We start from the raw sequence: 17,496 nt of genomic DNA, 5'->3' as shown, positions 1-17,496 counted from the left end.
TAGAACCTCTTTGCAGATGCCTGCCAGTCTGTACTTTTAGAGCCAAGCTCCTTCCTGAACTTTCGCTCCATGTGTACTGGATACTACTTTGGGTGGACTTGCTGGGACCTGAAACTCCAAATGTCCAAAATGAAAATTATCCTGTAAGCAGATGGGATAAGTGGTTCCCCAGATGAAGAGAACCAGGCATGGGTTTGTTGACATAAGAGAAGCCATTTTTGGCCTAATCCATTTTGTGATCTAAGCCTGCACAATGCTTGTCCTTGAACAAGTCTCAGTATTTTTTTTTAACATCTCTATTGGAGTATAATTGCTTTACAATGGTGTGTTAGTTTCTGCTTTATAACAAAGTGAGTCAGCTGTACATATACATATATCCCCATATCTCCTCCCTCTTGTGTCTCCCTCCCACCCTCCCTATCCCACCCCTCTAGGCGGTCAAAAAGCACCGAGCTGCTCTCCCTGTGCTATGTGGCTGCTTCCCACTAGCTATCTAGTTTACATTTGGTAGTGTATATATGTCCATGCCACTCTCTCACTTCATCCCAGCTTACCCTTCAGGTCTCAGTATTTAATTATCTTAAGTGAACAAAGAATGCAGGAACACTGCCTGTTATCAGGCAGGAGAAGTAACAATAGCAAAGATGATAAATTAGTTGTAACGACTCCCAGTCCTGTTCCCGATGGTAAAGATTAGCCTGAGACGCTCAACCACCAGATCAGCCGGAACCTAAGGGATGAAGATGTGGATGTTTTCTGACCCTCGTGACTTCCATCAACTAAAGCTTGGACTCTGCCTACTGCCCAAGCCCCTTCATGAATATGCATGTACCCTTAGCTTAAACTCTTACCCAGTTTTGCTGTTTGGGGAGATACTGCTTTGGGAAAGATCCCTGGTGTTCTCCTTACTTGTTGCAAGTAATAAATCCCTCCTTCTCCTGCTCTTTGGCTTGGTTGTGTCTTTTGGCTCGATACCCACCAAGAGGAGAACACAGTTTTCAGGTAACAGTCCTGCCTTTTCCCACTGACCTGCTTCTCCCGTTTGTCTTATTTCTATTAATGGTCCTACCATTCTCCCGATCATCCTAGGTTCCTTGCTCTTGCTCTACTCCCACAACCAGTCACTTGCCAAGTTCTACAGATGCTCTTTCTGAGAAATCTGTGGCTCCCCGACCTTACCATTTTTACTACCTCCACCCCTACAGAAAGGCCTCATTACCTCACCCCTAAACCATCTCCATAGCTTATCACAGGTGTGGCTTTTTTTCTTTCTTCCTTCCTTCCCTTCTTCCCTCTCTCCCTATCTTTTTCTTTCTTTTAACAAATATTTATTGAATACCTACTATGTGCCAGGCACTAATATTTATTGAACACCTACTAATGTCAGGCACTAGGGAAACAAAAAAATTAATGCAGTGCAGGCCCATTCCCCAAGATGTTTAGGGCAAGTAGAAGGCTTATTTCAAGAGGCCCACTTTCCAGTGGGGGTCATGGGTAAGTAAGCAGATAATTGCAAAGAGCGTACACCCTGGGCCTTCTAGCTGGTCTCCTGGCCTTCATTTTTCCCCTCCATTCCAATCCATGTCACTTGCTCTGCCTGATTGACATTCCTAAGGTACAGTGACAGTTCTGCCAGGTCCTTTTATTAGCTCTTCATTGCCCGTGTAAGTCCCCAGCATGTCCTTCCCATAATATTCTAGAATTTGGAATTCTGAACCAAATGGAAATTTGAACAACAAAAATCAGATAAAATTTTTTAAAAATCAAGCGTTTGGTTCCTGATACATACAGAAACCCCTAACTCAGTGTCTGCCCGTAGTAGGTGTGTCAAGTAAATGTTAACGTTATTCCATGGGCACATGACAGCCAACAAGGTAACAAGTTCTGAGATAGTGCAGCTGGAGAGAACTGGTTAGGTAACGTTTTCCAGCAGATAAACTTTACTCGGGGTAACAGGCAGGAATGTTGTCCACGTGGCCAGGTGGCCAGGTCCCCATGATGTTGGGCTGCCAGATGGGTATTCCTGAACTTAGTAGATAATGACTGTACCCTTCCCACATTATTCGGAAAGGCTGAAGGCAGCTGGGGAATGCTTCATTCCCCTCTGGCGGTGAAGGAAACCTTGCAAGTTTTCTGGGTACTTTCTTGGTAATCTCTCACCCAGGGTCGTTATTTTGAGGAGGTCAAGAGCACAGATTTTGAGCATCCTTCTCCTTTAAAGACACAGGCTGAACTATTCACAGATGAAATGACAAAACTTAGGTTTGCTTCAAAGTAACCCAATAAAGGAGAACGCGTGGGCGTAGAGCTGCAACAAGGAAAGCCCAGTGTTGACGGTCATTATAACTTGGTGACGGTCACTATAACTTGGTGACGATTCATGGTACTAGTTTGTGGTGGTCTTGTGCCGCGCAGCATGTATCTTACTTAGTTTCCCGACCAGGAATCGAACCCACGCCCCCTGCAGTTGAAGCACAGAGACTTAACCACTGGACCACCAGGGAAGTCCCTTGTTCTGTTTTTTAAATTTTATTTGTTTTGGTTTTTAAAATAAATTTATTATTTATTTATTTTTGCTGTGTTGGGTCTTCGTTTCTGTGCGAGGGTTTTCTCTAGTTGCGGTGAGCGGGGGCCACTCTTCATGGCGGTGCGCGGGCCTCTCACTATCGCGGCCTCTGTTGTTGCACAGGCTCCAGACGCGCAGACTCAGTAGTTGTGGCTCACGGGCCTAGTTGCTCCGCGGCATGTGGGATCTTCCCAGATCAGGGCTTGAACCCGTGTCCCCTGCATTGGCAGGCGGATTCTCAACCACTGCACCACCAGGGAAGCCATGTTTTGTTTTTTTAAAGCACAGATTTTAAGAGCAGGACAGATTTGGGTTCAAATCCCTTCCTGCTATTTTTTGGCTGGCAATCTTGTCATTTAATGCTTCTGAGCCCAGTTTCCCCGTTCCTAAAATGTTAATAAGAATAAATCCTGGCTCACAAATTTGTTGCAAGTATATAAAGCACTTAGGTCAAAGCCTAGAACACGATTGGCAATCAATAATGCTACTATGAGTTTCCTTGAGCCTAACCCTGCTAGTTATACCAGCTCTTAGGAACAACCTGTAATCATGGCGTGGTTGCTGGCAGAAGGCTGGCCTGCTGTCGTGACCGTGGGGCCTGACACAGCTTTGGCAGATGGAATGGAACTGGGGATCAAATTATAGGCTTCAGACCCTTTACTAAAACTTCTGGAGGGCATTTCTTTTATTTTTATTTTTTATGTATTTTTCTAAATTGAAGCACCGTTGATTTACAATATTATATTATTTTCAGGTATACAACATAGTAGTTTATTTATTTTAATTTTTATTTATTTATTTATTTATTTTTGGCTGCATTAGGTCTTTGTTGCTGAGTGCGGGCTTTCTGTAGTTGTGGTGAGCGGGGGCTACTCTTCGTTGCGGTGCGTGGGCTTTTCATTGCAGTGGCTTCTCTTGTTGCGGAGCATGGGCTCTAGGCGCATGGGCTTCAGTAATTGTGGCTTGCAGGCTCCAGAGCACAGGCTCAGTAGTTGTGGCTCGCAGGCTCATTAGTTGTGGTGCACGGGCTTAGTTGCTCCGTGGCATGTGGGATCTTCCCAGACCAGGGCTCGAACCCATGTCCCCTGCATTGGCAGGCGGATTCTTAACCACTGTGCCACCAGGGAAGTCCCAGTTTATTATTTTTTGATGTTGAAAGTGGCAGTGAGAGGAGACAAGAGGCAGTGGTAGGGTTTGGTGATGCCACTTCTCTTGGCTATCAGTGTTCCTGGGTTCACAGCTCTGCTGTCCCTGGGAGGGGTCAGACAGGGAAAGCAGAGCCCTGAAGTACAATGCCAAGGAGGGGCTGTCAGTTGCAGATCCCTCCTCTTGTTTTCTGTCCTGCCCTTTTATATGTTTGTAGGCAGCCAGCATTTCACAGGCTGTCCTGGGACTTGGGGTTCTGTCTACCTGGGCACATGTTCAGGCTCTGGCTGGCAAGGCAGCCCCATCAATTTTTTGCAGAGGGACCTGTGCTGGAAGAAGAAAAGTGAGATCACAAGGAATTCATTAGCATCCCAAATTCTTCTTCCCTCTCTATGCCTAGTCCCACCCCCAACCTCTATCCCAGCAATTTCTTTTCTTCCCTTTAGAGTAGCTGAGGGAAACTGCCAAAGCCAGGCCAGGAGCTTGCCGTTTCGTGTGTCTTTTCTAAAGACCCAGCGTTCAACCCTCACCCGATGAGAACCTGTCAGAGCAGCAGGCAGATGATTATCCTTTCAGCGGATGGAGGCTTTACCGTGAATAGAAAGTCAGGTGTTGGCTGCAGCTGCGGTCCCACATCAGGGAGGCGGTGCACACCAAGCAGGCAAGTTTTACCTGGGTCAGTCTGCAGGAAGTGCTGGGCCTCGGAGGTGCGAGGAGGGGTGTAGCCAGATTTGGGCTCCCTTCCCTGTGAAGCAGTGGGTAACCTGCTGGACCCTTTCCTGAGCTCTCTCCTTAGAGACCAGTGCAAACCAGCCCATCCTTTCAGCCTAGCTCAAGGAGGCCACCTCCACTAAGTGGATCCCAAACTCAAGGACAGAACTTAGGATGAACAGATTCATCCTCATTTAATGGAGGAAAATCTGAATAACCATGTAGCCAGCAATGGGGCATGCTGCCTAGCAAGGCAATGAACTCCCCATTACTATAGGTATTCAAGCAGGCGCTAGTGAGCTGCTTTCCAGGAATATTACAGAGAGAAGACCTGTCATGGGTGACAGTTTAGCTATTATGCCCTCCAAAGCCTTTTGACCTCTGTGGGTTGTCATGGGGATAAGAGCATGAACTTGGAGTCATCCCAGGCCCAGGATTCAAGTCCTGGCCCTGCAATTAGATGGCCATGGGCAAGTCACTTAATGTCTTATTTAAAATAAATGATATAAGCATATTTTATTTTTCTGATAATGGTTGATCACTGTTTAAAAAAAAAAACAAACACAATTTATTGTGGACACTTTCCATTGAAATACATTTAGTTTTTTTGTTTTGTTTTGTTGTTTTTAATATTTATTTATTTAATTTATTTATTTGGCTGCGCCGGGTCTTAGTTGCGGCACGCAGGATCTTCGTTGCGGCACGTGGGATCTTTAGTTGCAGCAGTTTCGGCATGTGGGATCTAATTTCTTGACCAGGGATCAAAGTTGGGCCCCCTGCATTGGGAGCACAGAGTCTTAGCCACTGGACCACCAGGGAAGTCCCACATTTAATTTTAACTTACCCTTTTTCATAGTTATATACTTAACTCCTTTAAGCCATGGCTTCCTCATCTGTAAAATATTCAATAGAATAACAATGAAATTGTGGAGATGATGAAAAGATTAAATAAGGAATGCACATAAAGTGCTTAGCATTTAGTTAGGCATCTAAAACATGATGACTAATCATTATTTGAAACCAGCACTGTCCCATAGAATATAATGTGAAGCTCCACACAAAAGCTAGTAGAACTGATAAACGAATTCAGTAAGGTAGCAGAATACAAGATTAGCATACAGAAATCTGTTGCATTTCTTTACACTAACAATGAAATATCAGAAATGGAAAGTATAAAAACAATCCTTTTTTAAATCTCATCAAAAAGAATAAAATACTTAGGAATAAGCCTGACCAAGGAGGTGAAAGACTTATATGCTGAGAACTATAAAACATTGATAAAGGAAATTGAAGATGATTTAAAGAAATGGAAAGATATACCATGCTCTTGGATTGGAAGAATTAATATCATTAAAATGGCCATACTACCCAAAGCAATCTACAGATTTAATGTGATCCCTATCAAATTACCCATGACATTTTCAACAGAACTAGAACAAATAATCCTAAAATGTATATGGAACCAAAAAAGACCTAGAATTACCAAAGCAATCCTGAGGAAAAAAAACCAAAGCTGGAGGCATAACACTCCCAGACTTCAGACAATACTACAAAGCTACAGTAATCAAATCAGTGTGGTATTGGCATAAAAACAGACATATGTATCAGAAGAGAGAGCTTGGAAGTAAACCCACACACCTACAGTCAATTAACTTTCAACAAAGGAGGCAAGAATATATTCAATACAATGGAGAAAAGACAGTCTCTTCGGCAAGTGGTGTTGGGAAATCTGGACAGCCTCACATAAACCAATGAAGTTAAAACACTCCCTCACACCATACACAAAAATAAACTCAAAATGGCTTAAAGACTTAAATATAGACAGAACACCATAAAACTCCTGGAAGAGAACATAGGCAAAACACTCTCTGACATAAATTGTAGCAATGTTTTCTTAGGTCAGTCTCCCAAGGCAATAGAAATAAAAGCAAAAATAAACAAATGGGACCTGGGCACATATCCAGAGAAAACTCTAATTCAAAAAGATACAGGTGGGACTTCCGTGGTGGCGCAGTGGTTAAGAATCCACCTGCCAATGTAGGGGACGCGGGTTCAATCCCTGGTCTGGGAAGATCCCACATGCTGCGGAGCAACTAAGCCCGTGCGCCACAACTATTGAGCCTGCGCTAGAGCCTGCGAGCCACAACTACTGAGCCCATGTGCCACAACTACTGAAGCCCAAGTGCCTAGAGCCCGTGCTCCACAACAAGAGAAGCCACCTCAATGAGAAGCACACGCACCACAATGAAGAGTAGCCCCTGCTCGCCACAACTAGAGAAAGCCCACGCACAGCAACGAAGACCCAACGCAGCCAAAAATAAATAAATAAAAGATAAATAAATTAATTAAAAAAAAGATACAGGCGCCTCAATGTTCATAGCAGCACTGTTTACAATAGCCAAGACACGGAACCTAAATGTCCATCGACATTTAGATGAATGGATAAAGATGTGGTATATATATATATTCCATTGTGTGTGTGTGTGTGTGTGTGTGTGTATATACACACACAATGGAATACCACTCAGCCATAAAAAGAATAAAATAATGCTGTTTGCAGCAACATGGATAGACCTAGAGATGATCATACTAAGTGAAGTGAGTCAGAGAGAAAGACAAATATCATACGATATCTCTTATATATGGAATCTAAAATATGACACAATGTTACAGAACAGAAACAGACTCACAGACTAGAAAACAAACTTATGGGAGGGATAAATTTGGAGTTTGGAATTAGCAGATACAAACTACTATATATAAAATAGATAAACAGGGCCCTACTGTACAGCATTATATTCAATATCTTGTAATAACCTATAATGGAAAAGAATATGTATATATAATGTATAACTGAATCACTTTGCTGTACACCAGAAACTAACAGAATGTTGTAAATCAACTATACTTGAATTAAAAGAAGAGAATATAATGCATGTCTCATATGTAATTTTAAATTTTCTAGTAGTCACATTAAAAAAGTGAAACTAATTTTACTAATTTATTTAACCCAACATACACAAAACATTATAATGTTAATGTGTAATCCTAAAAATTATTAATGCGATATGTTTACAATAATTTTTTTGGTACTAAATTTTTAAAATCCAGAGTGCAGATTGAATTTATAGTATGTCTCAGTTTGGACCAGCTACATTTTAAGTGCTCAATAGTAGCATGTAGCGATTGGCTACCAGACTGAATAGTGCAGCTCTAAATCTTCCATCTTAGTTCTCCTTTGAGCTACTGTAACTTTGAGAGTTTAGTCGGCTTACCAATTTAGGCCATAAATATGGATTAGATTGTATTGTTTTCTGTCTCGAAGGATCTTATCTTGTCTCACTGACTCTACCATGAGTACCATAAAGGTGACTATCTTCTATGTTCTGTTTTTTTTTTTTTTTTTTTTTTTTTGGCTGCACCACACAGCTTGTGGGATCTTAGCTCCCTGACTAGGTATTGAACCCCAGCCCCTGGCAGTGAGAGCACCGAGTCCTAACAACTGGACCTCCAGGGAATTCTCTATATTCTGTATTTCTAAAGCTCCTGCTTTGCTGGGCCCAGGTTGGTGCCTAAAAAGTGCATTTTGATCGATGTTCTTGGGAATCCAGCAGTGAGTGAAGGTCACTGCCTTCCTTTCCACTTTCTGGCTGAAATGCCTATGAGGTGCTTAGTATAGTATAGTATAGAGGTATATTATTAGTGGTGGGTGGAGTTGAAGTTCTGATGTGATCTCTTGGTCAGAGGCAGTGGGGCCTGGGAAAATCATTCAGTGCTCTGAGCTTCAGTTTCCTTTATCCTTAGCATGAGATGTAGGTTTCCATCCTGTTAATCTCAAAGGAGAACTAGTATGCTCAGATGAGATACCACATTGAGAAGGTGTTTTGAAAACTAAGAAGATCTATCAATATAAAGTATGGTTATTCTAGTACTGAACTCGGCATCTTGTTTGGCATTGGGCTGGGGGGAGGAATAGCATCAGGAGGTCCCGACGCCCCCGTGGCATAAGACTTGAACAAGTGAAAGTGTTTTGAAAGCTGTAAAGCCCTAAAGGAGCGATCCTTTCATTACGAGTGACAGTGGAGGCGGGAGAGGGAGACCTTTGTATGTCAAACTGGTGAGGAGCTTTGTTTTATTAGAGCATAGGGAAATACAAGTGCTGTGAGAGCTGTACTCATTTAGGTTCTTGTAATTGCTGGTTGTCAAATCTACAGCCTGAAAAGAAGGAACTCATGGAACTAGCAGAAATCACTGTGTTGGATATATCTTCAACCATCACCTCCAAGTAGAAGAACTGGGAGAAAACTTATAGAAGGCCCATGGGAGCTTTTCTGCTTCTCTGAGCTCTGAGAAGCAGAATGACTTCCTCAAGGGACTTTTCAGTAAATCTTCATAAACACAGAAAAGGGGATATTCCTTTGTAGCCCTTTGGTACTTGATTCTGACCTGCCCGGGGCCATGAACCCTTCCATGCCTCCCACTCTGCTAGGGGGTTTCCACTGTAGAAAGCGATTTTCCCCCAGAAATTGAAAATCTGGATTAGGAAGACCTGGGCAGGAAGGAGTTTGTTCCAGAAACGTCTCTGACACTTTGCTCTGCATTTCCTCATTTTGTGTCCTTTCTTTATGCAGCAGGCTGCCTAAGAGTCATATATTTGGGTGCTGAGGACTGAGAGTTAATTTGTGCCTTTTCCCCCCAAATAACCAGAAACTGGCAGACCCAGCCCTGGGCCTGTGTGAGTGGGAAATGCTTCCGTGTCCAATGACCCATTGTCCTGCTTCTGGGGTTGCTGGGGACTTCAACAGTCTCCCCTCGTGAAGGAGAGGAAGCAAGCAAGAGGAGAAATGAGAAATTTGGGTTTTCTGGTTGTTTCGTGGGCCTAGAGATTAAAGACTCCCTCTTCAGCCAGGCATGGGGATTCATCTTGCCCTTCCTCAGGCCTGTTAGCCAATCCACACGCACAAGCCTGCAGGAGAGCCACATCTGGGCTTGTCTTGGCCTCGTGTGACAAGGCTTTGAAATAACATGAAAGGTTTTTCACCTTTTTCCTTTCCATCAAAATATCCCTGAGAGGGATTTCTCAGGTGAGGAAAAGAAGAGTTTCCAGATAAGAGCCATGTGTCTTGTTCTACATGTATCTTTTCTACAAATATGCAAAGTACCTGTTAGTACTCATTGTAGGTACTCTATTAATCTATTTTTAAAAAAGAATTGCAACAATTAATCTAATTTACGTTTAAAAGGAAATAGAAAAATTTAAAAAAAAAAGGAAATGGAAAAGTCAGCCCAGTGCCTCATCTAGTCTACTTAAAAAGTCAGCCTTGAGTACTGAGACCTTCCTTCAGAATTAATCGCTGAGGGAAGTTTCCAGGGTTTGATTTCTGCAATATCCCTTTCTCATATTTCTTTTTTTCCCTTAAAGGACATAAAAATGAGCTAGTGTTTTGAAGATAATTATAGAAAGCTAAGAATGCAATGCAATCCTTATCAAACTACCAATGGAATTTTTCACAGAACTAGAACAAAAAATTTCACAATTTGTATGGAAACACAAAAGACCCCCAATAGCCAAAGCAATCTTGAGAAAGAAAAATGGAGCTGGAGGAATCAGGCTCCCTGACTTCAGACTATACTACAATGCTACAGTAATCAAGACAGTATGGTACTGGCACAAAAACAGAAATATAGCTCAGTGGAACAGGATAGAAAGCCCAGAGATAAACCCACGCACATATGGTCACCTTATCTTTGATAAAGGAGGCAAGAATATACAATGGAGAAAAGACAGCCTCTTCAATAAGTGGTGCTGGGAAAACTGGACAGCTACATGTAAAAGAATGAAATTAGAACACTTCCTAAAACCATACACAAAAATAAACTCAAAATGGATTAAAGACCTAAGTGTAAGGCAAGACACTATAAAACTCTTAGAGGAAAACATAGGCAGGACACTTTATGACATAAATCACAGCAAGATCCTTTTTGACCCACCTCCTAGAGAAATGGAAACAAAAACAAAAATAAACAAATAGGACCTAATGAAACTTAAAAGCTTTTGCACAACAAAGGAAACCATAAACAAGACGAAAAGGCAGCCTTCAGAATGGGAGAAAATATTTGCAAATATCTCCAAAATATACAAGCAGCTCATGCAGCTCAATATCAAAAAAACAAACAACCCAATCCAAAAATGGGCGGAAGACCTAAATAGACATTTCTCCAAAGAAGATATACAGATTGCCAACAAACACATGAAAGGATGCTCAACATCACTAATTATTAGAGAAATGCAAGTCAAAACCACAATGAGGTATCACCTCACACTGGTCAGAATGTCCATCATCAAAAAATCTACAAAAAATAATTGCTGGAGAGGGTGTGGAGAAAAGGGAACCCTCTTGCACTGTTGGTGGGAATGTAAATTGATACAGCCACGATGGAGAACAGTATGGAGGTTCCTTAAGAAACTAAAAATAGAACTACCATATGACCCAGCAATGCCACTCCTGGGCATATATCCTGAGAAAACCATAATTCAAAAAGCAACATATACCACAATGTTCATAGCAGCACTATTTATTTTTATTTTTATTTTTTTTTTCATAGCAGCACTATTTACAATAGCCAGGACATGGAAGCAACCTAAGTGTCCATCGACAGATGAATGGATAAAGAAGATGTGGCACATATATACAATGGAATATTACTCAGCCATAAAAAGAAACGAAATTGAGTTATTTGTAGTGAGGTGGATGGACCTAGAGTCTGTCATACAGAGTGAAGTAAGTCAGAAAGAGAAAAACAAATACCATATGCTAACACATATATATGGAATCTTAAAAAAAAATGGTCCTGATGAACCTAGGGGCAGGACAGGAATAAAGACGCAGATGTAGAGAATGGACTTGAGGAGTCGGGGAAGGGGAAGGGTAAGCTGGAATGAAGTGAGAGAGTAGCACTGACATATATACACTACCAAATGTAAAATAGCTAGTGGGAAGCAGCTGCATAGCACAGGGAGATCAGCTCAGTGCTTTGTGACCACCTAGAGGGGTGGGATAGGGAGGGTGGGAGGGAGATGCAAGAGGGAGGGGATATGGGGATACAGGTATAAGTATAGCTGATTCACTTTGTTATACAACAGAAACTAACAACACATTGTAAAGCAATTTTACTCCAATAAAGATGTTAAAAAAAAAAAAAGAAAGAAAAAGAAAGCTAAGAATGAAGAGTTTCAGTGCCTTTCTGTTTCCTTCAGAGTACCGAGAACCACCCCGTAGCAGGGATGTCTGTCGGTGTCTGTCCCCATCCCGGGGAAAGTGGGAGGCATTCTGAGAGGGATGCTTTCTGAGCAGGTCACTCAGCAGAGTGTCTCCTTCTGGTAGATGTGATGCTCAAACATAAAGACAGCAGGAAACACCAGAAAAGCCATTCACTGCCCTGGATAATAGGTGGCGTTGCATTCAGTAACTAACAAGTAAAAAAGAAGCCAAGACTTCTGGAGCACTTCGTGCTATGCTTGGCTAAACACTGGAGTATTTAATCCTCATGAAGCTTGAGGAGGCAGGTGCTATTCCTTTCATCACTGCCATTTAACTGAAGTGGAAAGTACATAGGGACACTGAGTAATTTTGTAAGGTCACAGAGGTGGTATGTGGCATCACCAGGATTCAACTCAGGCCTGGTGGCATCAGAGCCCATGCACTTACCCACCACACATGCTGGAGAACCAGCAGGGGCGGCCCTCTCACTTCCTGTGTGGTCTTGGGCGTGGTTCTTGGCTTTCCTGGGGCTTCAGTTTTCCATCTGTAACACTAAGGGATTGGGGGACTGGACAGGAGACCGATTCTTTTTTTTTTAATTAATTAATTAATTAATTAATTTTGGCTGTGCCGGGTCTTAGTTGCCGCACGCTGGATCTTCACTGAGGCATGCGGGATCTTTTTTTTTTCAGTTGTGACATGCGGGCTTCTTAGTCGCAGCATGTGGACTCTTAGTTGCAGCATGCATGCGGGATCTAGTTTCCCGACCAGGGATCAAACTCGGACCCTCTGCATTGGGAGCGCGGAGTCTTACCCGCTGACCACCAGGGAAGTCCCAAGAGAGCCATTCTCATAAACTGGGCTCTTACAGATGAGAAAACATCCGGTAAGAGTCTCTAAGATGTGTGGCCCAAAGGATGGGAGGAGCACCCCCAAGAAGGTTCATTCCTACAGGGCTAAAGCCTAGTGAACTGGAGGTCACCCCATCTGTGGGGCCTCAGAGATTTAAAACTTCCACTTGAAACTAGGTCAGTGATGCCTCTTCCCACCCAATTTCACTTCCTGGCTGGGAAGTGAGTCTTCCACGGAGGACAGGGTCCATAGTGCCTTTGACAGAAGACGGGTCAAGGTGTTAAGGGTAGGAGAGTGGGCACGCTTTGGCCTCAGGAACCAAAGCTGAGGGCCAAAGTCCATCTGACTTCTAGTTACCTTTGCCGAGTTCTAGTTACCTTGCCTGAGTGACCTTGCTGGTGACCTTGAGCAAATTCCCCCTCGCTCTGAGCCTCAGTGGCCTCCTCTGTAAAGTAGAGATAACGGTAGCATCTGCCCCATAGGTGATAATCCAAATAACTCTCATAAAACAGTGCCTGGAACACAGTGAGCGCTTAGCAAATGTGAGCTGCCATCCCCCCCATCATCATCATGTCAGAGGACAAAAATAAGTAGATCAGGGCCTTTGTAAGTAAGCATTGCTAATGCCCAGAGTTGTGAGCACAGAGGCCTTGGGGGAGAAGGGTCCTGTATGGTCGGGCCACTTAAGATGGCTGTTCTCTTGCTCTCTGTACATCCCCAGCCCGACCAGTGCCTATGCTTCGCCTATTATCTTACACGCATGACTGACCTTCCTAGGTACTTGGCCCAGGCCCCAGCTAGTGATTGTTCCAGTCAAAGGGGTAGTGAGGGGCGTGCCCTTCTACTGGTTTCCCTAGTGACTAATGAGCCCACCTGATGTCAATATCCCTGTAACTGGCAATCTCCCCTTCCCTCTGGGAGCAAAGATGGCCACCATGGCCTGCCCGTCGTCTGCCGCACATGGTGGGGTGTCGCTCCAGGACCCTGCTTCAGACGTGTAAGCTCCCCCATCCATTAAACTATTGATATCTCTGTTGCTGACTCTGGGCTCTTGTTTTGGTCTTGAATCTGGGCAAGCACAGGCCTTGTAGGCCTGTGGGGTGCAACCCAACAAAACCCAAGGAACAGAGAGGGGTGTCTGCAGCTCTGGCCACTGGAGACTGTGGGCCCTGGAGCAGGCTGCCCTTTTGACCTTGAGGGGGACTCTTGGAATTACTTATTGTTCCTTGGGAGAGAGGAGTAAAGGCAAAACGATCACCATTAGGCACTGGACCCACTGCGTCCAAGTTTGTTGAGAGCAGCAAAACTGTGTATTCAAAACGGGGTCTAGGGGACTTCCCTGGTGGCACAGTGGTTGGGAATCCGCCTGCTAATGCAGGGGACACGGGTTCGAGCCCTGGTCCGGGAGGATCCCACTTGTCGCGGAGCAACTAAGCCCATGAGTCACAACTACTGAGCCTGCGCGTCTGGAGCCTGTGCTCCGCAACGGGAGAGGCCGCGACAGTGAGAGGCCCACGCACCGTGATGAAGAGTGGCCCCCGCTCTCCGCAACTGGAGAAAGCCCTCGCACAGAAACGAAGACCCAACACAGCCAAAAATAAATAAAGAAATTAATTTAAAAAAAAAAAAGGGGGTCTAAACTGAGGGGAATGTAAGGCGGATCAGTGGAGGAGAGATGGGATCTGTTATTTTTTGAGGCTTTTCAGACTTTCTCAGCTGGACACAATGCGACATACATTTTGGCTACTCCATCTGATCCCCTGGTGGTGACAGTCAGTTTCTGAATAGAAAAATTTGAAGAGGAAACATTGAAACTAGAAGGGAAGGTTCTCACCCAAGCCTGGGAGTGTATGATGAGATTTTATTGGCTTATATTTAGATGTTTCTTTTTCCATGCTTTTAGCTTTGTGGAAAACTGTGGGTATGATTTAGCTATCTCTAGGGACCAAATGTAAAAATGTTTTATGAACATCAGAAAAATCGTCCCCCGAAAAATTTCTCTTTGGTGTTAGCAGTTCAAGTAAGGATTCTCCCTCCCCTCCCCATCTCCCTTCTCTCCAGCCCCACGGGAAAAATGAAGTAATCAATTGTCGTCCATTCAAGAAAATAAGCTCTGAGGCGTGCCTTGGTGTTCTGTAAAGCCTTACGGAGAGTGTTTCCAAATTTTCACGCCGGAGGGTCACTGGAGTGGGGGATCCGGGTGAGAAGGAAGCAGTAAAAATGAGGATATTTTTAAGCTCTTGGGCTGTGTAAATAAATAGATGATAAGCTCACAGTTTCAGGACCCAAAAGTACATACTGTGCCGCATGGCACGCAGGATCTTAGTTCCCCAACCAGGGATTGAACCCGTGTCCACTGCTTTGGAAGCGCCAAGTCTTAACCACTTGGCCGCCAAGAAAGTCCCTAGAGTATGTATCTGACGTGGTTGTTCTACATCTTCTTGAGACTCTCTACTGGCCTGGAAGGGCTCTGTTTAATCTACGATCAGCTTCCCTGTTACACTGTGGCCTCGTGGTTCTGGCATCACCCCGCGGTACCCGGGGAACAACCCCGGATGGGAATCCAAAGTCCTGGGTTTGGGGACTGTCTCAGCTACTCACTAGCTGTGTGACCTTGGGCAAGTCACTTAATGATGCCTGGCACACAGTAGGTGCTTAATGAGTATTGATCAAATGAATAAATAAACAAGTAAACCACCTGTCTGAGCCTCAGTTTCCTCATCTGAGAAATGGGGGAATAATGCCCCCCCCCGACAGGCTGTGATCATGTCAGTAAAATTGTTTCCTAGAAATGCTTCTCAAACGTTCATGCATTTCACCTCAGTCACCTGGGGAGCTGCTCAAATGCAGATTCTGACTCAGTAGGTCTGGGGTGGGTGGGTCTGAGTTCTGCATTTCCAGCTGACCCCCAGGGGATGCCTGTGTGGACCACACTTTGAATAGGTAAGTCCAAGACTCTGATGCTCTACAAGTACTAGAGCTTGTTAACATCTCTTCAGCCAATGGGGTCGGGATAGACTCCAAGGATAAACTAACCAATTGTCCCAGTGGGCTCTCGACTGGGGGGTTTCCTGGGACACAGTGCTCTCAGTGTTAGAGCCAGGGAAGTCCCGGGCAAACAAAGTTGGTCACTTCACCAAGATAATGGAAGCAAAAGGGATGCTTCCATCTGAGCTGCTTGTGAACCGGAAAAAAACAAAACAAAACAGAAACAGATGAGCGTATTTGCTAAGGAGAGGAAAACATCCCCTCCTTAGATCAATTAGTCCTTCCACACTCTGATTTCGCAGAGGCCCAGAGAAGTTGGGTGACTTGGCTGACAACACACAGCTCCTCAGGGGCAGAGCTGGGGCTGCAGCTCCGCCTCCTGACGCCCTGCGGAGCAGCTGGGGGGCTTTCTCACCAATCCACATGGCCTTCTCCAACACATTCCTCTTTGTTTGGCAAACACAGCATGTTTATTTATAAATTGGCTTTTTTGGAGCCTGAAATTTGGCATAGCTGATTTTGGCTATAAGAAGTTCAAATTTTTCCTATTTTTGTTTTGGTTTGCTTAACCATGTTTTGTGAGCAAAACATGCAAAGTAATAAAAACGACGAGGCTACTAAAGTGGTTCAAATGCAAAGCCTCCAGAAATGTGGCAGTGTCAACTTAGCACATTTATTCTGTATCTCTAGATAGCAGATTAGAAACCCATGAGGTTTACTTCCGGGGACTTACAAACCACGAATAAATAGCTGGAGTCTCTTTCCAGGCTGTTTCTCTTGAGGCGGGACAGGAGTTTGGGAAGAGTACCCCTGGTGGGCAGATTGCTGGAGGCTGTTCCTCTGCTCCTTAGCTCAGGTTCTTAGAGAAGCTGGCAGTCATCAGGACTAAAGTCTGTGCGAGGATTTGTAGAATGTCACTCAAAATCCTTTGCATTTAATTTTGCACACGGCAGAAGTCGTAAATGAACGTTGCCTTTTATTAACACTGAAATCCGTGCAAGGAATTTTCACGCTCAATATGTGAACACATTGCATTTAGAACAGCTAGTGTGCCCTCAGATCCCAGATCCTTCGAATTGTGCTGTAAGTTCAGGTGGCTTTTCTTTGGGGGTGGGGTAGGGTGGAGATGGTGAGAGGGAGAGGCTGATTTTATTTGTGACTCCACCTGGCGTAGGGAGTCTGGGTGTGGCCCCTGATCAGTGTTTCATGCAAATCTCTTATCTGTTCCTGTACCCAGAGAAGAGAGTCTTAGCTCTGCCCACGATGAAATAAGTGATCAGCTCTGGTGGTGAACACTCTTCTTTTCACACAGTGTAGTTGGCTGGCAGCTTTTGCCACTGTCTTAATATAACACAACAAGCTACAGGCTGAGCACAGCTACAAGCCTCATCCAATGTTTTTAGCAATAATCTATCTATCTATCTATAAATATAGATAGATACCTAAATATATACATACAAGAATACACGACACAGGCAAGCCCTGGCAAAACACACAAATTTTAAAGATTGTTTCCATAGGCCCATCGAGAACCTCTAACAGTGACAAAAGGACATTTTCAACCTCAGGCTCCAGGCTGAGACCTGAAGACCTGAAGAGGCAGTTTCCAGAGTCAGGGGCCAGCTGGGGTGAGTGGGTGCTGATACCTGATTACGGCGGAAGGGAGACGGCCAGTTAGTCAAGTTTGAAAACCCCATCTGCTCTTCCTGGGGCACTTCTGGGTACTGGGGTTGGTGGCTGGGCTTATATGCACTCATGTTCTAGAATCAGAAACCCCAGGGACCTGACTGGACAAATCCACAAATCTAGGGGCAGCTGATTAAAGGGGAACTAAACTGTGCTCACAGCCTGATCCAGGGGTCTCCTCTCACACTTGGCCTCTGCATTCTTCTTCTTCTTCTCATTTTCTTGTTGGCTCCCTTAAGAGTTCTGGTGTAAAACAGAGCGTCCCTGAGAGCTTCTGATTTCTGG

The sequence above is a fragment of the Balaenoptera acutorostrata genome, chromosome 20, assembly GCF_949987535.1.
Source record: "Balaenoptera acutorostrata chromosome 20, mBalAcu1.1, whole genome shotgun sequence".
In the NCBI taxonomy this organism is placed as follows: Eukaryota; Metazoa; Chordata; class Mammalia; order Artiodactyla; family Balaenopteridae; genus Balaenoptera; species Balaenoptera acutorostrata.
Note: the sequence above shows the minus strand (reverse complement) of the source record.